The sequence below is a fragment of the Monodelphis domestica genome, chromosome 3, assembly GCF_027887165.1.
Source record: "Monodelphis domestica isolate mMonDom1 chromosome 3, mMonDom1.pri, whole genome shotgun sequence".
In the NCBI taxonomy this organism is placed as follows: Eukaryota; Metazoa; Chordata; class Mammalia; order Didelphimorphia; family Didelphidae; genus Monodelphis; species Monodelphis domestica.
The window spans coordinates 95,510,008-95,533,001 of NC_077229.1; the positions used below are offsets into that span (position 1 = coordinate 95,510,008).

The window sequence follows — 22,994 nt, forward strand, 5'->3', positions numbered from 1 at the left end:
TCAGATGTTTGTGGGGATGAATTGGTCTCTACCAAATATGGATTGGAAAAAAAATGTTTAGCAGGAGAGGCATGCCAAAAGTTGGAAAATACACAAGAGCCAAGTACTTGTAATTCTATCGTGAAACTGGCTTTCCAGAACTTGCATTGGTTCTTTTTCATATGTCTTGTTTGGGAACCACTTCACCCCACTGACAGCATTTAGTACCTCCATTCTATTTCTTTATCTTGAGCGCCCATCTTCAGGAGTGTTCATATGACTTTGTAGACACTCCTGATGGTGAGAGTTCAGAGGGCAGGAGACAACAGGGTTCTGGACAAGCCTGGTTATTCCTTTGGCAAAGAGGGGGGCCTTCTGCACTTACACTAGGAAAACTATAATCACCGTTACTGTTGCTTAGTTGGTTTAGCTATAGCTGACTCTTCATGACCCCTTTTAGAGCTTTCTTGACGAAGGTACTGGAGTAGTTTGACATTTCCTTCTCTGGCCTATTTTATAGATGAGGAAACTGAGGCAAACATGATTAATCACTTGCTCAAGATCACACAGCTAGTAAGTGTCTGAGGTCAGGTTTTGTGGCACCATTTGGGATTTTTTTAGCAAAGATATTGGAATGATTTGCATTTCCTTCACCTCGTTTGATAGATGAGGAAACTGAGGCAGTTAAGTGACTTGCCTAGGATCCCATGTTAGTTCGAGGAAAATAAGAAAAGCAACTAGAGCCTTTGACTCTTTGACATCTGGGACCAAACACTGATGTCCCCTTCCCCACACACATACAAAGAAAATGTTTCCCCTACCCCTATTTAATCCTAGGGACATAGAACTTAAAGCTGGAAAGGTACTTAGTAATCCTCTAGTTCAAGCCTATCAACAGAGATGGGAGTTGGAAGCTACAACAATTCCATGCAGGCCTTTTGCTCACATATTATGATTCCTAGGTCAAGAAAGGACAATAATGAAGTGGGCTTCTTAGTGATGCAATGGTCACTTTTTCCAAACTTGTTTGAATTTTGAAAAAATTCAGGGGGAGAATTTATTTGTGGGAGTTGATGGGGGTGGGGGTGAGTAAGAGCCAAGAAAAGAAATTTTTTTAATGGTGAGAGAGTGTAGATTCTTCTAATAGGGCCGCTTCTAATAGAGTTTTGGAATTCATTTCTCTCTGGGAGTTTCAGAATGGAAAAACTCATGTCCGTTTGGCCTATTTCCTAAACTCCTTTCGGCTGATTTCTCTCCTCAGGAAGAATGAGTGGCTTCATTGAGGGGGCACAGATGACCAAAGTGATGAAAACACACTCACAAAAGCCATTCCCTTTCATATCCAACCTCTTAGATCCCCTTGCTGCTACCCGTCCTCTTCCTCCTCCATTCATCTCTTCGGGATGTCTCAAAGCACACCAGCCAGAAGAGATTTACAAAATGGAGGCCACACAGATTGTCGGGGACATTGTTAGCTGCTGTTCAGGCTTGCAGGGCCATCCAAGTGGGAGAAATTGTATCTGCTTCTTTCTTTTGGCCCATCTGAGTTTTTTTCTATTATATATCTTCTCCTAGTCCATGCTGTCCCACACTCTGGTAGTAGAGGGGAGAGGGAAGAAGGGGACGGGACAGGAAAGGAGGGGAGGTGGTCTGTGGGGATATGCCATTCTTAATTTCTTCTGTATTCCCATGAACAGTCATTAAGCATTGTCTTTTCAAAGATGCTCCCTTTTGCAGGGAGGGAAGGAGAAGGCAAGAGTCAGAGTGATTCAGTCAGAGCATTGGAAGAGAGATTATTTCTAGAGGGGCAAGTGAACTTGACCTCTGAGTACTGGGTATTTTCTTTGAATGAATTCTATTTAGAAGCCGCCATTATGGGGACTTCTGAAAGAGAATACCATATGGTGACACAGGATTTCTGAGGGCATCTTGTTTTTGTTTGTTTCCGCATTGAGCTTTGTTCCCTCTCTCAGAGTTGGCTGCTGTGTCTGTTTTGACATAGTGAATCTTGGGTATTTAGTCAGTTTCCAGCCAGGGTCTAGAAGCCCAGGACTCCTGGGATCAATCTGAACTCTCTGAAATGACCCTTAGACAAGTTACAGTGCCACCCCCCCCAGTCTCTGAAATGGAGTTGTGAGCTAAATTTGTTTATAAAATTCTAAAACTAAGAAATGACATTACTTTTGTCAGTGTTTCATCTTTCTTTTTTTTTTTTGGCCAGTATGAATGTTTTATCAATCTTCTTAGAACATTTATACACGAACCGGTGTCTGGAGTAGGGACATGAAGCCTTGATAATACTTTTTCAATCTTGAGACTAAATTAACTGATTCATCTTAAATACAACATTAATCCAGCATTTCCTACTCTGTAAGAGTTACAAAGATAATGACCTTCAAGAACCAATATTAATACACTTTGTATTCTATTATCTCATTGACCTTTATTACTTTCCTTAGTAAGAATAATGGATGCCCAATGACTCTGCTGTCATTGCATTTGCCTCTATGAAATTTTTATGGCATGTTGTGGATTTTGTGAATGAGGAAACAAGAGTGGAGGTATCAAAGAGAGAGAGAGAGAGAGAGAGGGAAGGACTAGCAAAAGGAGATTTTAGGAGAGAGGAGGACAGGCAGTCAAAGTGTTGATTTTAATCTGTTCTCTGTGGGATATCTAGCTTCAGCAGGGTTCACCTGAGGTAACAGATGAGCCAGGACATTCCCCACTCTTCCACCTTCCCAGCATAGGTTTAAAGGCAGGACCTTTTGGTGATGCTATTCGCCTCACATTATGGAGAAATAATTTGGGACTCTTGAGGGGAGGGCTTGGATACTTGGAAGAGTCATCCAAAAGTCCACTTTAGCAGGCTTTCAAATTATGGCTCATGAGTGGGTTACTGTACAACAATGGAATGTAGGTGGTACCTGGAAGATTTTAATGGGCGGCTGCAGAGAGGGCTCTATTTATTTAATCTCCTTTTGGCCAGAGAATGACCCATTTCCTGTCATTCCTCATCCTGTGTATCAGGCCACTGTTAATGGTCCCAACTTCCTAAAAAAGTACTAAATACTCTTATACAACCTGCCTTCCAAGTGAGCCCCATCTTAGTTTGGAATTCAAATGCTGAATGTAATCAGTAACCAATTGATTTTTCATGGAGCATCTGCCATGTGTTCAGCACTGAGCTAGGTGATATGAGAGAGTCATCTCCAGAAAAGAGATATCAACATGGGCTGGGAGGCAATGGAGCACTTGGAAAGAAGGTAGGTAGAATTTGAGTTGAACTTCTTAAAACAGTAAGATTCAGATAAGTGGAGGAAATGAGTTTGGGCAGCTAGGTATCACAGTGGATGGAGTAGTAGACCTAGAGTCAGAAAGATGAGTCTTCCTGAATTCAAACCTGGCCTCAGACACTTGCTAGCTATGTGACCGTGGCAAGTCTTAACCCTGTTTGCCTCAGTTTCTTCATCTGTAAAATTAGTTGGAAAAGGAAGTGGCAAACTACACCAGTATTTTTGTCAAGAAAACCCCAAATGGGGGTCATGAAGAGTCAGACATGACTGAAAACTATTGGAGGGCAAAACCATCTGAGTATAGGCACAGACTTAGAGATTGGTTTGACTAGAGTGGCAGGTCTGTGTTGGAGAGCAGTGGAAAATAATGTGGAATAGTACAGATTTATGAAGGGCGGTGAGAGCCATTTGATTTCTTAAGAAATGGGGAGCCACTGCAGGTTTGTTTTAATATAACAAACAACAATGAGAAGCATTTATTAAATTCACTATGGGCCAAGCATTGTGCTAAATTCTGAGAATCCATACACAAACAAAAGAAAACTCCCTGCCCTCAGGGAGCTTATGTTCTAATGGAGTAAGACAACTGGGGCAACTTGGTGGATAGAGGACCAGGTCTGGAGTCATGAAGATCTGAGTTCAAATATGAGCAAATACAAAGACACTTAATAGTTGTGTGACCCTGGGCAAGTCACTTAACCCCTTTTTGTCTCAGTTCCTCATCTATAAAATGGGGATACACTGGAGGGCAGGGCAGACCACTCCAGTATCTCTGCCATGGGGAAAGCAGAGTCAGACATGATTGAACAACAAAGATAACACATTAAGAAAAGGGAGGAGATAAAGGAACCTGGTAGAGAAAGCCCTATGGGGACTCAGGGGGGCAGCTTGGAGAGGAATGAAGACTATGACTGGCTTAGGTCTCCTCTTTAGAATGAAAGTTTGGTGAGAAACCATCCAACCAGAGAGAGGAAGAGGCAGAAGAGATACAGGGTACTTCCAATGTGAGAAGTGGTCCATGGGTGGAGGGAGCTTCTTGGGTGAAAAGATTTCAATGGAGTAATAGAGAAAATTCTGTGGAGATGAGTTGAGAATACAGCTTGAAGAGAAATGAACAATAATTATGGAAAGAAGAGATACGCCTGGTATAGATGTGCCACTGAATGGTTGTGATACCTTGGGGAAGTCTCTTAAACTCACAGAACCTTGGTGTTCTCATTTATAACATAGGGAGGGGGAGTACGATAGTAGGAATATTACTGTTGTGTTAGGGAGACAGACTAGGAGGCTAGTATGGTAATCCTGGTGTGAAGTGATAGGACTTAGACTAGGGAGAGGGAGAAGAAGGAAACAGATATGTGAGGAATTTCTAAGAAACAGTGGGTAGGACTTAGTGACTCAATGGAGGAAGAGAGGTCAAAGGTTTTGAGCCATGTTGACCTAGATGGAAGGAGTAGAGGGTCAGTTTTCAGCTCACAGCAGCCGACAAGAGGATTTCTAAGGATATTTAGGATATCCAGGATATTTTCTCCACTGTGGTAGAGTATAAAAACAAAAACAAAATTGGATTTGGAGTTAAAAGAGGAAGGATGTGGGATAGAACCCTTACTTGCTACTTTGAATAAGTCTCTTGGGCTTCTGTTTCCTCATCTATGTAAAGAAGGGATTGGACTAGATGATCCTGAAGGTCCCTTCCAACTATAAATCCTGTGACCCTATGAAATAGTGAATAAATAGATGCAGGAATTGAGATAGTAGGTATGAGAAGACGGTGGAGAGGCAGGGAGGCTTCAGGTGTGTGATTCTGAGTAATATGCCCCCAAGTAACTTTCAGAGAACTTAGATTGCCCAAGAGTTGTTTATCTACAATGGGAGTTTCTCTACCAGGGAGATCCCTGCCTACACTTGTGAAATTCCAATTCCAAATGATGATGATAAGGAAAAGAAAAGAAAAAATAGCGGAATTTTGAGGTGTGTGTATATATAGTGAAATGCACAGAAGGGTTTGTTTTTTCTTAGTCTTTAAGGCTCTATAGCTCATAGTAAGACTGCCCTGGTACTTAACCTCTAGCCTTATTACGGAGTCTTCTGCAAGCTAAAATTTCTAATTAATTTTGAATCTTGAAAACTCCATTGGATTTTTCTGCATTTCTACCACGTGAATACTTCTTTGCTTAGCTCCAGAGTTGAAAGCCACTCCTTGCTGAGATGGTCTGTACCAGATGTACTAAGCTGGAGCTGATTTTTCTGCAGCTTAAATTGGCATAACTGCAGCAACCTTCTGAGACATAGATTTCTCTAGGGCTGCCCATACCTTTTAGGTAATCTCTTTAATGACTTCTTTGTCTGGTCTTTGAAGGTCTGGGTCATCTGCATTCATACCTTCTTTGGGAACCAGGTCAATGTTCTTTCAGTGTATCTTAGTTGAGTAAGCAAGAGGCCAGGATCAATTCTTATTTATATAAGAAATCCTCCAGTCCTAGGGCTAACCTCGTTCTGTATTCATCTATAATCCTTGATTTCCTCAGGGTTTATGAAGCTCTGGGGCCACTTCCTACTGGAATCCTAACCTGATTCTCCCAAATGCGAGTACTTTCCACAACCTACCCACCTCCACTTACTTTCTATATTTTTTATAGATGTCTTTCAATAGGAAGGGAGGGAGGGAGGGGAAGGCAGGGGAAGGAAAAAAGGGAAAGAAGGAAACAAGCATTTGTTAAGTGCCTACTATGTTCTAGGCACTGTACTAAGTACTTTAGAGATACCTCATTTTACCCTCACAACAACTCTGGGCAGTAGGTGTTATGGTCCCCTTTGTACAATTGAGAAACCTGAAGCAGATTGCAATTAAGTGACTTGCCCAAGGACACTTAGCTAGTAAGTTTCTAAGGCTGGATTTAAACATAGGTCTTCCTGATTCCTTGATCAGACCATTATCCATTGTGCCACCAAGCTAACTCAGTATAGTATATGTTGCTTGAGGAGACTTTTCGTTTTGTGTCCCTGACTGTAGACCTGGAACAGCATTGTCAAACCTTTTAGAGATCACGTGTCCAAACTGCACTTTCAAGCTACCTGTGAGCCACCCCCCCCCCAATTACCCCAGAGAGTGGAGGGAGGAAGTGCTCACCCTGGGCTGTTGGGCAGAGGGGTGGGGCATGCAAAAATGTTCTCAGGCAAGGTGGAGAGGGGGAACAGAGCAGCTCTCTCTGGCTTACTGTGGCATATGTGCCACATCTTTGCTAACATGGACCTAGAAGATATTTAAAAGAACCTTATTGAGTGAACATTGAACCAGGGTTGCCCTTGGTATATAGCTCAGGACATCTAGAGAAGGAGTAGACAAATGAGTTGATGGTGTTGCCATTCATACTCCCTTTGGACCTGCATGGGGAGCTCTAAGAGAGGGTGATTCTGCTTCATTCAGGAAGATGCTTATGATGAGCAGAGAAGAATCAGGGAGGGGTACTTGTCAGAGATGACATTCACACCAATTTGGAATGTTTGCCATTCTCTCACTGAGTGATGCAAAAGGTGACAGAGGCTTAGGACTTCTGGGTGTCTTGGAGTTTAATTTATACTGCTTTTTATATAGGAGTCTAAGCCAGCTTTTTTTGTGACCTTTGGATACCACATGATCAACAGGCTTGCGGCAGACATATACACGAATACAAGGCTGTATATATAGAAGGCTATATTTAGAGAGCTCTCACTCTCTATCTGTTAGCGAATGTTGGGATGAAAGCTACTGCCTCCTCCTTTTCTTTCTCTTCCTCCTGGGTCTTTCAGTCTGGGTATTTGGCCCATTTTGTGGATCGTGTCTCACTTGCATGTCTTGGCAGCCTAATTGCTCCTGGTATGTATTATAGCTCTGTAGCCTTTTGGGATGCCCATCTAGGTCTGACCTTGGCTGCAGGGAGAGAAGCCAGTGGTCTGTGTGGTGTCATTTGGGGAGAGCCCCATTGCCACCAAATACACCAAATTATTTCCCTTTCCTTTGGTCCAAGGAGGCCAAAAATGTGCATTATCGTTTTATTTCTTTTAGAACCAATTATTAAAGGGATATTAGTTGGTTAACATTTAGAAGGGGAGCTATAAGCACTAAAGAATCAGCATGACTTCATCAAGAAGAGGTCATGCCAGATTAACCCCATTTCCTTTTGTGATGAGAAAACTAAAATGCCATATCAGGGGATGCTACAGACTTAGTAGACCTGGATTTCAGCAGGGCACTTGACAAAGGCTCTCATGGTGTCCTTATGAGCAAGAGAGAGAAAGAGAGACAGAGATATGTGGACTAGATGATAGTACTAAGTGTGGATTCAGAACTGATCAAATCACGAGACCCAATGAGCCATCATTAATGGATTAATAATCAATTAGAACATGGAGGTCTTTAGTGGAGGGTCCCGGGAATCTGCCCTTAGCATTTTTCTGCTTAATATTTCTATCAATGACTTGGATGAAGGGATAGATGCCATGTTTGTTAACTTGTCAGATGATAGAAAAGTTAGGAGGGATAGTACATATTATTTAAGAACAAAGTCTTAAAAATAGCACCTGATATGATAAAATTTTGTAAGAAGAAATGAAACAAACATTTGTGAAGCACCAACTTTGTGCTAGTCAAACCTGCATTTGATTTTGCCAGCATAAGTTTGAGGAGGTATGGGGAGACAATAGTGCATATGAGAAAGATCCAGAGCCTCTGGTGGGCTCAGCATTCAACTTAAGTCAACAGTGAGACATGGTAGCCAAATAAATTAGCTAAAATCTTGAATTGTATGAAACATAATATCTAGAATAAGAGAGGTGGTAATCTCACGTATTTACCCTGGTTAGACCATATCAGGAGGAGATCCTGCATTTTAGGGGAGACAGACACATTTCCAGAGAAGGGTGACCTAGGGTGGTACGCACATTGAAAGTCTTTATGTAATAGGAATAGTGGAAGGATTTGAGGATGCCTAACGGAGAAGAGAAGACTTGGAGAGGGGCATGAGAACTATCTTCATTGTTTGAAGAGCTTCCCAATGAACTTGACTTGTTCTTCCTGGCCCCAAAGGGTTGAACAAGGCATGGTAATTAGAAGCTGCAGAAAGGAAGATTTAGGTAAGGAAAAATGTCTAATTACAACTGCCTAGAAGTAAAATGGGCTGGCTTAAGAGGTAATAAGTTCCCCTCCACTGGATATCTATAGGCAGAAGTTGAATTTGTTTATTATAGAAAGGATTATTATTCAGAAAGGTGTTAGACTAGATGTTCTTCAAGAGTTCTTCCAACTCTTGAGATTCTGGGTGATCCTATCTTAGTCCAAATGGTATCCTAAGAATATGGCATCCCATTCTAATTCCTAATCAGTCTCTGAGGATACAGTAGATTTCCTTTGGTCCTAAAATTCCTGTGGTAGGCAGTATGGCATAGGGGACAGAGCGTTGGCTTGGATTGAGGTAAGACTAGTTTCAGATCCTGCCTCAGATCCTAAGTAGTCATGTCACTTAACTGCTATCTGCCCCAGTTTCCTGATCTATAAAATGAAGATAATAGCAGCACCTACCTCCCAGGTTATTATGAGAATCAAATGGAATCACACCAGTAAAGTGCTTTGCCAACCTTAAAATTCTCATTATTATTATTATTATTATTTTCATCTCCCATTATATACCTGGCTCCTGGAAAGCAGTAGCAGCAGATCCCTTCTGGTCCTGAGATTCTTGAGGATTCTCGGCAGTGACCAGCTTCTTTCACTCACTGCCTTTTTCTATCATCTGGACACCAGAAGTGGGTAGAGGAGGAGAGATAGAGCAGGGAAATCTCTATGACTTTTCTTCATATCTTCCTCCTCTGGAGGTCATAGAGAAAAACCCTGCCTGATCCTGTCCTTGGATATCCATTTTCAGGGAAGGCTAAAGCTCAGTCCTCAGTTAGTCTGATTTTGGGGGCTTGGAGGATGCCAACTGAAAACATTGGTGCAGAGAACTCAGCCAAGTGATTCTCCTGTTGTGAGATGATGGCTATTCAATTCAATTTAAATCAACAGATATTTATGAAATGTCTACCATGTGCAAAGCCCTGAGTTAGGTGCTGAGGAAGATGCAAGTTAAGCTTATAACAGACATGGTTGTTGTCCTCTTGGAGTTTACATTGTAGTAGGAAAATATGCCTCATAAATAGATAATTAGAGTGCAAAGTGATCCAGAGAAACATCATGGAGATTCAAGCAAAGAGCTTTGCAAGATCCAAGAGGGGAAGGATAATGTGAATTGGGGAGATTGGGGAAGGCTTCTTGGAAGAAAAAGCATTTGGGTTGTCTTTAAAAGATAGGTAAGAATTCAGCAGATAAACCATTGGGGGAGGGTAGTAAAATGAAACATTTTAGGCATCAGGAAAGGGAGCTAAGTATTATTCCTGAGTTCCAATATGTCCCTAGATAGTGGTGATGTGAGTCTGCGCAAATAATTTCAACCTGTTTGCTTCAGTTTCCTCATCTGCTAAATGTTCCAGAGAAGGAAATGGCAAACCACTCCCGCATCTTTGTCAAGAAAACCCCAAACGGGGTCACAGAAGTTGGACATAACTGAAAATAAGTGAACAACAATATGCCATAAGGAACATGAGCAGAGGCACATGGCCTTTGCACATGTTACTTTTTTAGGGGGCAGGGGAGAACCAGCTGTTAAACACCAGCACACCACTGCCTGTTCTTGAGCTGATTGTTAAAGGGAATCAGGAATTCTGTGAAGCAGATGTGAGGGGGTGGAGCATTCTAGGTGTAGAGGAAAGCCAGTACAAAGGCACAGACCTGGGAGATGTAGCATGTAGGTTAGTTTGCCTGAAAAATAAAATGCATGAAGAAGAGTTATTTGCATGCAGTTATTTTTTAACCCTTTGCTTTCTGTCTTGGGATTGATGCCAAGTATCAGTTCCAACGCCAAAGAGCAATAAGAGCTAAGCAATTGCCGTTAAGTGACTTGCCCAGGGTCACACCCCTGGGAAATGTCTGAGGCTAGATTTGAACCTAGAACTTCCCATCTCCAGGCCTAGCTCTCTATCCACTGACCACCTACTTGTTCTAGGGTACATTTAGTTATGCTAGGAAGGTAAGCTAGAGCTATATTGTGAGGAACTTAGAATGCCAAACAAAGGAGTTTTTGTTTTATTCTAGAGGAAATAAGGAGCCAGTGCAGCTTCTTGAGCAAGGGAATGACATGTTCAGATCTGTGCTTGGGAATATTAATTTGACAACCATACGGAGGATAGGTTAGGGAGAAGAGTGAGCCTAGGAACAGGGAGAGCAATGATGAGATTATTACAATGGTCCAGTCAAAAAGGTGCTGAAGATGAGGATGGCCATGTGAGTGAAAATAAGAGGATACATGTTAGGTGCTATGGAAGAAGAATCAACAACTGACAACTGGATATGGGGGGAGGGAAGGAGGAAGAATGACCAGTGAAGGTAAGTATCCATTTTTCTTCACTTTCTGGTGGGGTTGAAACTTCTGAGAAATCTTGTAGATAGATTTGAAATTAAATGGAAAGTTGGAGAAGAGTTTTAGGACTAGGTGAAAGTGAGGTGAATGCATGCGTAGACTTTTTTTTTTTTGTCTATTTGACTGGTAGAGATCTGAAGAGTAATGGCGTGGAGGAGACCAGAACTTGATTCCTTAATAGTGAAGACCTGTATATGAGAGACAGTAGAGTAGTAGGGATAGAGTCAGGAAGACCTGAGTGCAAATCTGGATTTAGATATTTAGTAGTTGTGTGATCCTGGACAAGTCACTTTACCTTGCTTGCTATAAAATGAACTGGAGAAGGAAATGACAAACTACTCTAGTATCTTTGCCAAGAAAACCCCCCAAAGGGGTCACAAAGAGTCAGACATGACTGAAATGATGAAACAACAAATAAAATAGTATAGAGCCCAGGATTTGAAATCAGAACACCTGAATTGGAATCTTAGTTCCTTTGGTTACCAACATTGTGGTGTTGAGCCCATCCTTTCTTTCTAGACTTCATCTATAAAATAAGAAGTTTGAACTAGATGTTTTCCCAGGGCTCTTCCATGTCTAAATCCTATAATCCTATGAAAAGAGTTTGTTCTTGGCTATGTGGCAGGAATAAAAAAGATGAGAAAGGTGTGTGTGTGTGTGTATGTGTGTGTGTGTATTTTTGCAGAAATATACAATGTTTAGAATTCAGGGATTATTAATCTGGGTTCCATGGTCCTGAAAGGGGCCCATGAATATATTTCAGGGAGTTTGGGAACTTGAATTTTTCAAATTTCAAATTTCAAATATTAATTAACCTCTGGTTTCCTTTGTAATACCATGTGTTTTGTCTTGTGCGTTTAAAGCCATAATTCTGAGGAGGGGTCCATAGTCTTCACCAAACTACCAAAGGAGACAATGACACAAAACAAGTTAAGAACTTCTGATCTATGAACTAAGATCAAATTGCTTACTAGCTTATGGAGGAAGGAGAGGAGAGGAGAGAGAGAATTTGGAACTCAAAATTTTAGAAAACAAATGTCAAAAAATCTTTTCTCATCTAATTGGGACAAATCTATTTTAAAAAAGAATCTCTGATCTAGATATTTGGAGTTTCTTTTCCTGTTTTTTTTTTTTTTTGGTATTTTGTTTGAAGGATACATTGATATATTTGTGCCTGAGATGGGTGAGTTTGGGGAGTATTTCAGAAAGTTACTTGTTTACCAAGATTGTCTTACACACATCCAGAGATGGCTAAATGTGATTAAGAGCTTTCTGTTTGTTGTACCCTTCCTTCCTACACTCCCCTTTCCAATTGTGCCAGTTTTCCAACCTAGTCGATCTCTACTAAGGTGTTCTCCTGCTCTAAAATCCTCTGATTCATTGCTGTCTGAGCCTTATGCAGCACTCCTCTGAGAAAATGCCACCATCACCTTGCAGTGCTAATAGGGAAGAATTCTCTCTGGCTGTAAGATGGCAGAGCTCTATCTGTGAAGCCACCTGCTTTCCTTTTTCTCTTTCTCAGGGAAGGCTCTCTGGAGAAGAGATTTCTCTCCACCTCCTCTTTCCTGAATTAATTCCAAATGGTATAATACATTATTAAGTGGGGCCCTTTCAGAGAATATTTTAAGAGGGTTCCTTCAATATAATAATGGTAATAATAATAATAATAATAATAATAACATTCTACGCTAGTGTACATAGGGTACTTCCCCACAAATAAAATTATTTCAGGGTTTCCTTAGCTGTTAATGACCTGGCATATGGGAATTTTAGACCCCAAGAGGCAACTACAGGAAGATAGTCATGACTCATTAAAGTGCTTGCAATGGAGTTTGCAAATAGCTAAATGAAATAAGTTTATGTTTGCTAAATAAGTTGTCAAGTCCCATGCTCTAGTCCCTTTAACTCCTATTCATTCCATGAATGCTCTACTACAGTATTGAAGTCCTTTCCTTTCCTGTGTCACACAACACCCTTTTCCCAAGCTACCTCCATTACCTTCCATGATAAGAGCTGACCCTTATTGAGATCAGTATGTCACAGAAAGCAGAAAGCACTGTCTTTGCTGGCTCCTTTTGTATCTAGAGTCTGCTGTCTCTACTAACTTCAAGAGAAACTCTTTGAAAATCATGTAAACAGTATTGAATTTGGGACAACACAAGCCACATGAGATTGATTGGGGTCTTTATTTCCTTCCCTAGAAAAGTCTGGGGAAAGAGATTAACAACATTATGTTATTTGGATATGCATGTTCAGGTAAGTATTATCTTTCATAACAGAATATAAGCTTCTCGAGGGCAGAGGTAGTTCATGTTTACCTTCGCATCTAGATTGTCTATCACAGTACCTAGCATGAAGAAGGAGCTTAATAAATGTTTATTGATAAATTGATTGATTTCTGCTTTTTCTTAAAGGATGAGCTCAGAGTTGGAAGGGACCATTTGGTGTCCTTTTTTTCTTTTCTTAATTTTATTTTTATTGGAATATTAGGATTTCATAGTGCCATAGCTTTCAATTTCTTCAGAGTCAGAATAGACTTCCCAAGGCCCAGGCATCTGCATGTAAAAATAGTAGAAAGCTAGCTCTTAAAAAAAATTGGACAAGAAGACCACCCTACAAAAGCAAAAAGTGACTAGAAGCTTTGTAATTCATCGTCTCGTGATTATCTCGGTGGGAGGAGGCTGCCATGCTAGCTTTAGTGATCTCTTTCTCCAGTCTGATTCCTATACACCAAGCTCCCTGAGCTTTGCCCTGCTGAGAATGGGTGTAAGCTGGTTAATCCCAGTAGCAAGTCCCATGTCATACTCTCCAGGGTCCTGATATAAAGGCGAGGTTTCATCTCAGCTGGGTTTCTCCTAGTTAAATATTTAATAAATAAGACAGGCAGCCTGTGATGCTGGGGATTGTTTGATAGTGAAATTAATGAGAGTTGTAGGCACCACACATAGCTATTTCAGAGCAAGCCAGCATTCACTTTTCAGGTACCCTGGTGGTGATGAACCATGCTGTTCATTTCCTTTTTTCTCCCTCTTTTCATTGATCTTTCTCTTCCCTCCTCTTTCCCTTGATTATTCATTTCTTCCACTTCCTTCCATATCCCCAGTTCCTCCCCATATTTCTTTTAGCCCCCTCCTTCTTTCTTTACTTCTTTCTTTGGTATATTTTAATTTCTCATCTAGCTGCTACTGCTTTCCTCTATTATATATGTAGATGTATTTCCTTTTATTTTTATCCACTTTTATCTGTGTTCTTTGACCTCTTAGACTTTTTCTTTTCATCTCATCTGCACTTTCCTTTGTCCTTCTGTGGTCCCTCTGTCTAATATATACCCACATACTTTAAAAAGCCCAACATTGCCTATAGGAGGATAACAGTTTGAAATATGGATAAGTTTTTGAAATGAGATGTTTGCTAAAAGTGTCTTTTGGTGGTCAGTCAACATTAGTGTCCCAGGAAAGCTAGTAGGGGCAATTTTGTTTTCATTATGGCTATAATGAATATATTTATTAATACATAATGATGCATTGCTATATTTTATGTAGTATCTGTTTGATGTAGGTATGCATTCTGTGATACAGATTAAAATTTACCTTTGCCTTCTTAGCCTATGTTATTCTTATCTGTGTCTTACCTTAGCTCTTCCACAGAGGATTGATCCAATGTGCTAGAAGCTTTCCTTTAGGTCTTTTTTATGCCTGGGATGCCCATCAGTTGTCCCTTGCTCTTATTGTATGACTATCCCCCTTCATTTTCCTAGATATGTCCTAGATAATATAGTTTATGCCACTTCTTATTTGTAAGTCATCAGTGACTATATGCTATGTGCTAATGCTACATGCTACATAAATACACCACACATTTATCCTCTGGCCCATAGGTCATCAAAAATTTTCATTCTTTGGAGAAAAAAAGTCTGGAATCTGGAGATTGTGACCTTTCGTGGTTCTTAGCTATATAGAGCGATGTCCTGATTAGTGCAAATAATGAATCCTGTCATTCGCACTGAATATTTCCATAGCTTTAGAACCAATGACTATGTCTTACATAATTATAACTTCAGAGAGCATAAATCGGAATATTGTGACCACTTCACAGGATTCATTATTCACCTCAATGAGGACCTAGCTATGGTATCACTAGAAAAAACTTGATGTTTAAAAAGATGGAGTTTTTAATGTTATGAAGAAGGTTGGGATCATTGAAAGAACTGCAAAATGTCCCAAGTTCAAGCCAATCCTCTTACTCTTTCCCATTCCATTCTGGATCCAGGTCATTGTCATTTGTAGCACCTATTAAAGATATACGTACAAATAACAGGCTGCCCAGTCAACCATTCTCAGAGTCTAGAAATAGGCATTTATCATTTATTTGGTTTTGCCTGTATGAATTGTTAGGCCATTTCCTTTTGAGTGGTTTTGGAATGTATTTAAGGAGTGTCCATAGTAGGCAGTTAGCATGACATCATAGCTAATAGAAGATCCTCAACATCTATATGGAATCCCTAATACATTTGCATGCTGCAGAAGAGATCCTATATGACACTAAGAAAGAATTGTTTGATAGAGATTGATAGAAACCTTGGGGGATAGTGACTTGGTATTTTAGAATTTGGGATAAGAAAAACTAGCCAGAAACAATCTGATGTGCCTTCTAGATTTGGGGAGAGAAGACTTCATAGGGTTGAGGTAAAGAATAGATAAGATTCCATGGATTGAAATATAAAGAAAATGTTCATCCAAGGGGTCAGGGAAATTTCCAGGGTGAAATTCTGAAGACAAAGGAAACTAATTCTGATGAACAGGAAAGGGGAAGAGTTGTTTAAGGAGACCCATGTGAATGCACAGTCAACTCATCAGCCAACTCAAATGGAAAATACATCCACTCAGAAGATGGAAGCAAGAACAGTTAACAGTCAGTTGATTTAGATGCATAACAAAGACCTATAAAAATATTGGCAGGATTGCTAAAACTCAAAATTGGCTGAGGGAAAGGAAACCAAGGTTAACAAAAATGTGGCATTTTTTTTTTGTTTGGGGTATGTTAGGAAAAAGAGCTTCAAAGAAGAGATGAGTCACTGCTTGAGTGAATGGGACAATCCAAACAAGTGAGGGAGAACAGGTCTATCTTCTCAGTTCTTATGGTACTTCCAATTTTTTCCTACCAAAGATCATAGGTCTTTGGATGGGAAAGTTTTCCATTGCACTTAAGATAAACTAATTCTTCTGTTTGGCATTTCAAGTTTTCCACAATTCAGTTTCAACCTAACTTTCTGGGCTTGTTACAGATTACTCTCTCATGCATTCAGTGTTCTAGCCAGACTGGCCTACTTTCTGTTTTCCCAAAATGGCAAGCTCTCATTCTCAAAATTCTCTATATTGTCACCTCTGCCCCTTGGCATCCTTCAAGGTTCATTTCAAGTGTCTCCTTCTTCAAGAGGCCTCCCCTAGCTTTGAATGTTGCCTCTCCCAAATAAATCTGTATTCATTTTGTATATAGCATATTTTGACATCTATGTGGACATGTGAACATATAGAATGTCAGCTACCTGAGGGCAGAGACTGCCTCTTTTTTGTATTTGCATCCCTCTTGCCTAGCATGGTGCCTGGCACACCACATAGGCCTAATCAATGCTTGTTAATTTATTGATCCATTAATAGGAGAGGATAAAAATGCCTAATAGAGAAGTGACACTGAAAATAAGTATGGAGCCAATATGAAAGAACATCTACCTCTTTGTACTTGATGAGTTTCATGTACTTGTTCCAGATTGATTATATATATTTGAGGGCATTCAAAGAATGGGCAGATGTGATTGATAAGCCACTATTAATGATAGCAGAAAGAATATGGGGACTCAGAGGTACCAGAGGATTGGAGAAGGACAGATGTCCTAGATTTCCCCCAAAGGGGAGAGAATGGCTGCAGATTCTTTATCCATGAGCCTGTCGTCAATTCCTGGCAAAACTGGAGAACAAATTAAAGGAATGGTTACTGAACATCTATATAAAAATGCAGTGAGCAGGAAGAAACAACTTGGCTTCATCTAGAACAAGTCATGACAGACTAACCTCATTTCCTTTTTTGACAAGGTTGCTAGACTGAAAGGCCAGAGGATTGTTGTAGATCGGGTTTACATGGATTTTAGCAAAGAATTGGCAGCATCTCTCGTGTTATTCTGGTAGGCAGGATGAAGAGATATGTGCCAGATGTCAGTAGAATTGGGTGAATTTAGAACTAGTTGAATGGCTGAATCCAAAGTATAATCATTAATGGCTTCATGTTAGCTTGGAAGAAGGTCTCTAGTGAAATGTCCCAGAGATTGGCATTGAGCTATTTAATATTTCTACAAGTGCCTTAGATAAAGACATAGATCATATGTTTATTAAATTTCAAGAAGATATAACACATGGAGGGAAAGAAATATACTAAATGACAGTTAGAATTCAAAAAGATTTTGAATGGCTTGTACATTGGACTGAATCTAATAAGATGAAATATATTAGGAATAAGTGTGTGGTATTACACTTGAATTCAGAAAATCGACTTCACAAGAACAAAATGAGGGAGTCTTGGCTAGTCAGCAGTTTCTCTGAAAAAGATCTGGGAGTTGTAGTGGACTACAAATTTAGTATGAATCAATAATGTGATGATATGATACAGGGGTGGGGGGGATATGACTGAGGAGAGACTCTAAATGAACACTCTAATGCAAATACCAACAACATGGAAATGGGTTTGAATCAAGAACACATGTGATACCCAATGGAATCGTGCATGGGCTATGGGAGAGGTGGTGGGAGGGGGGAGGGAAGAAAAGAAAATGATCTTTGTTTCCAATGAATAGTGTTTGGAAATGACCAAATAAAAATTAAAAAAATAATAATGTGATGATATGCAACCAGAAAAAGCTAATGTAATCTCAAGAGCATAATGCTCAGAACTGAGGAAGTGTTAATTCCACTGTACTGTTCTCTGGTCAAACCACATTTAGAGTATAGTGTTTGAATCTGGATGCCACATTTGAAGATGTTGGATAAGCTAGAGAATGTCCAAGAGAAAGTTAACATGAAAATGAAGGTCCGTGAGACCATGCCATATGGATATCAGTTAAAGGAACTGGGGAGGGTTAGCATTGAGAAGAAAAAGGCTAGGGTGGTTGGGTGGGTGGCTGGGGAATGACATGATGGCATTAAAAGGTTGTCATACGAGGCAATTGATTTGCTTTGTTTGTTTATAGGGCGCACAGTTAGGAGCAATAGGTGGAAGGTAAAGAGGAAGATTTAGGCTATATAGCAGGAACAACTTCCTAATCATTAGAATTATTTGAAAGTTGAATGGGCTTCCTGAAGAAAGAGTGGGTCCTCTCTTACTAGAGGACTTCAAGTAAAAGATGAATAGCCACAAGGTTAGAATACTGGAGGGTAGTCATTTATACAGTGTTGGTTTTCAATCATTTCTGGTTCAACTTTTTGTGACTGCATTTAGGGTTTTCTTGGCAAAAATACATGAGTGGTTTGCCATTTCCTTCTCCAGGTCATCTTACAGATGAGAACAATGAGACAAACAGGGTTCAGTGACTTGCCCAGGGTGACACAGTTAATAAGTGTCTGAGGCCAGATTTGAATTCAGGAGATGAGTCTTCCTGATTCCAGTCCCAGCACTCTATCCACTGTGCCACTTTGTTTATATAGGAATTGGACTAAATGGCTTCTGAGATACTGTCGAAACCTGAGATTCTGTGATTAAAGTGGTGAACACATTTGAATATGTCTCCAAGTTTTATGACTTACATGACATGGATAATCAGAGGGTTGTTGGGCAAAGTTATCTACATGGTTTCATCTTTTATGGAATATTGTCTAATCTGAACATGAAAGATAGTTTATTGGAAGAGAATTTAGAGGGCTGCATCTTGCCCTGCTGAGTCAAATGTCTTTTGAAATATGACCATCAAACAATAAGTACAGTGTAATCTTGTATTTTTAATACTTTAATTGTATAATTTTGATGATACACTTTGATATAGTGAATCATCTGCTATTTGCCTGTTCCCTTCTGAGATTTTTATCAAGGATGCCCATTATCTGAACATATTATTCTTATAAAGAATTTGTAGAGGCAACTTGTAGAGAAAGTTAGGCATAAAGGGGAGGAATTGATGTCCTATTGCTCATATTCTTCTGTAATGATACCACATATAATATTCCCCAATATTTTGGCACTTTTCCTCTCTCTAAGATATCTTGATAATGACCCTCTCAATGCTTTCAAAATAATTTCCTCCACTGCAGATTTCTTCTTTGTGTGTTTAGTCTGTTTTAATTGTTCTTCCCATGTTTTTCTTTAGTACCACATGTATTCATATTGTATGACAGGGTCTGAAGAATTAGTCTAAATGTGATGCATTTCACTGTCATCAGTAATGAAAAGAGTTTGTTTTAGAAATGCTTTTAGAAGCATTCCATTTTTTGTCCGTTTATTGTCTTCCTGGACTTATCTATAAATGCTCATGGGATAATCTAGCTTATTTGGGTCTCATGCCAAAATTTTTTGCAAATTTATTTTCCCTTTACCACTCAAATAATGTATAATACACAAAGCACTCATAGGAACCCATAAACAGATATAAAAACATCTGAAACACTCAAATAGTCTTATCAATTGGAGCCCAACAACCTTTCCCTTGGAAGGAACTAAGCTTGAGGTTGCTATCAGAACAACCCTTTGATATTCTGCCTGCTCTCTTTCCTACAAAGTCATATAGTTCCTCTGGACCCTAAGACTATATGTAGTACCACCCTGTGGTTTAGGGTCCCTTTCAAACATTCTAGGGACTGAAATTCTCCTTTCACTGGACCTTCACTATCCAAGTTACATTAATAGTGGGAGGTGGTAAGGTCTAGATTTCTTTTCCACTGACACATGATTTTAATCCTTCAACTTTAGCTGTTGATTGATTCTTTTCCTCCTCCAAGAAACATGCCCTTGAGGAAATCTCCCCTTAAAAGTGCCAAACTCTTGATCTTAGGAACTTTCAAACCCAAACACAGTGCAGGCCAGATTAGGACTCCCACATTGGGCATGCCCGCTTCTTCATTGCCAAATGCTTCTGTAGGAAGTTTCTTAGCACCCAGGCTACGACCATCTTGACCTCAGAAAGTTTACTTCTTGGTGTTGCTCTTATTAGGCCACATGAAAACTCATTCAGCTCTGCAGTATTTCTGTAGGAATGCTACTCTTTCAAGAAATCAAGTTTCCATCTGGTGATTAGAAACTGTGAGTTGAAACATGGAATTCCCATATATTTCTATCCTAAGATTCCTAAGGGGTAGGAGAAAAAGAGAGGCTAGAGAAAGGAAACTCCTTTATTTTCTTCTCTTCCTTCACTCTAGAAGACTTAAAAGAAAAATGAAGGCATCTAGAAGAGGAAATGAGGTGGTTTATTATCTCAATTATATAAACCACAGAGAGGGGGCAGTTCCTTTGAAAAGAATTTTCCCTACCAAATTTCAGCCAGCCAGTCATCAGGACTTCCCTGACAAAGACACCTAATGAATATTCTCACTCTCCAAGAGGAGGTGCCCTTCAGATCCTTCAAATTCCATTAAAAATAATATTGCATCATTATATTTTTTTGGTCCAGATCACATTTAATCTGTATAGGGAATGGTCGTTACAGACACTCTTCACTGATGAAGATTAGTTAATCAGCTGTAATTTATAGTCCTGTTTTTGTAGGCATAGTGCCTAGCACAGAGTAGGGGCTTAACAAATGCTTGTTCCTTTCCTTTTAGAGTTTCCTAGAACCCTGAGGGATTAAATGACTTGCCCATGGCTACACAGTTGTGCCAAAGTGTGAACTTGAATCCAAATCTCCTTGACTCCAAAGCTGATCTATCTACTATGTCTAGCTATAATATACTTATACTTGAGAGACATCAGGGAGCAGTGGATAGAGAGTTGGCCTCAGAGTCAGGCAGACCTGAGTTCAAGTCCTGCCTCTGAAACATACTGGCTGTGTGATCCTAGGCAAGTCACTTAACTTCAATGCCTTTGGTGCCTCAATGATTCAATTATCTCCTCTCTAAGTCCAAAAATTACAGAGAAGTTGTGTTCTGTGTTGGAGTGGAGGGAGTTTCTTCAACTTGGTGTTTTCTATACCAATGAAATCACAGTTATGGTCCTTGTCCCTACATATATGTATTATTTAGATGTATGTAAATATGAAATAGTATAAACTTAATGTACAATTATATTGGTCTGTAGCAACAGCCTGAAACTGCACTGGTTCTTACAAAACATTAAAAAGAATCAAAAGAGCTAGTGAGATGGGCCAGTAGATAGGGCACCAACCCTAGATTTGGGAAGACCTGGGTTCAGATATGACCTCAGACACTTCCTAGCTCTTGACCCTTGACAAGTCACATAACCCTGTTTGCCTAGCCCTTGTCCTTTTGTCTTAGAGTTGTTATTAGGACAGAAAATGAAGTGTTTTGGTTTTTTTTAAAGAGCGAGAGCAAAGTGTTGAACACTTGGATAGATTCCCATAAAGGAGTTATGGAAAGTGATGGGCAAGAACTGCCCAGGATGAGAAGGTGTACATAAGTTAAAGTTTATACCCCAATGGAGAGGACACTTATATTAATGAATTTATGGATCTATTGAAGGATTGCCATGTAATAGCAGTATCATAATCTCTTCTAATACTTCAAGGATCTGTGCTTTCATCATAGCTTTTTACCCCCAACAAAGGTCATAACCCTTCAGTGCTTTACTTGACTGTTTCATGAATTGTTGTGGCCCAAATAGGCATTAATTAGTGGCTAACCTTCTTGTGATGACCCTCTCCCACCTTAGCTGGATGAATCCTTTGACAAAAGATAGAGAACCTATTGTGATCAGTCCTATTCTTCAAGCTTTTCAAATCTGGAAGAGCCTACCAGAATATGTGCTCATCATAGTCATCTACTTCTGAAGAGCTCAGGAATGCCCTCAATAGGAATGATGGGTAGAAGAAAAGCTTTTGTATCAGTGTTAATTCTTTGCACTTCATCTCCCTCCCTAAACTGCCTTCTCATCTATTGACATATGTTCTGACTTGCAAGCCTTTGATATTAGGAGGACTGAGGATATTTGGATCCATTTTCCATCAGCAAAGACAAGTTTACCCAAACTTCCCTAGAGTTGAAGACTGAGACCCAGGTCTCTGGACTCCCAGTCTGGGACTCTTTCCCAAAGAGGAACATGTATATAATAACAATAGGCATTCATGTAATCCTTTAAGGTTTGCAGATGAGGAAACCTGAGGCTCAGAAAGTTGAAGTGAATTGTTAGTAGTCATACAATAAAATTTGCAGCATTTGCTCTTGCCACCAAGTTCAGCACAGGTTTTACTCCCTAATTTTTTGGGAACCCATTTCCTCACAGTGCTAGAGTAAAGCCTGAATCACTTCCCTTCTCAGACTCTTTCAAGTCTTTCTGGGGGCTTCCTAGGTGGACAAGGTGATTTCTGGCTTCCTTTTTAGGAAGGTACTAGCTTAGCAATCTTATAATGTGGGGAAAGAGAAGGAGACAGGGGAAAAAGCCAGGCAAGGAGGTTCTGGAATGGGTTGGGCTAGATGACCTCCAGGGCCCTCTCCAGTTTTGGCATCTGTGATTCTGAGTCTTGAGAAATAGCCAAGAGTTGTGCAGTCGCTAGGGCTTTTTCCTGGCTCTCTGTGATAGTGAGTGTCAGAGTGCTTAGGAGGTACGATTCAGCACTATCTGCCTAAAAAGGAGATGAGGTGTTGTACCATTCATTCTAGAATGCCATCCAAACAGGACGAAGATTTACTGGAACTGATCAGGAAAATGTTCAGGGAAAGATGGTGCGGCATGCTGCCTTGGAAGACCTGCCAAAGCCACACTGTTAACTTCTGGTTGTTGCCATGCTTTGAATGCTTGTATTTTAATTCTTGAACATTCCTATCACTAACGAAGAGGTGAGTGTCTTAGTGTGAAAGATAGGAAGGAGTTTTTCTGCAATTAATTCTGCCTTTATATCCTTGCATATTTGACCTTGACTAAGTTCTTATAGTTCCCTGTTCCAGTTTATTCATTGTGAAGTAGAAATGATATAATAAAATATAGAAATAGAGATAATGGAGAGCAAATTAGATAACATGATAAAGTGCTTTGTAAACCTTAAAGAACTAGGTGAATTCTGGCTATTATTATCTGTTTCTTTCCCTAA

At 39.9% G+C, this 22,994-nt stretch overlaps 1 protein-coding gene across 28 annotated transcripts in view; it reads left to right on the forward strand.

The window, feature by feature from the left end:
* CACNA1A (calcium voltage-gated channel subunit alpha1 A) overlaps positions 1-22,994 on the forward strand; it is a 401,231-nt gene that overhangs the window by 143,261 nt on the left and 234,976 nt on the right. The window lies entirely within an intron of this gene.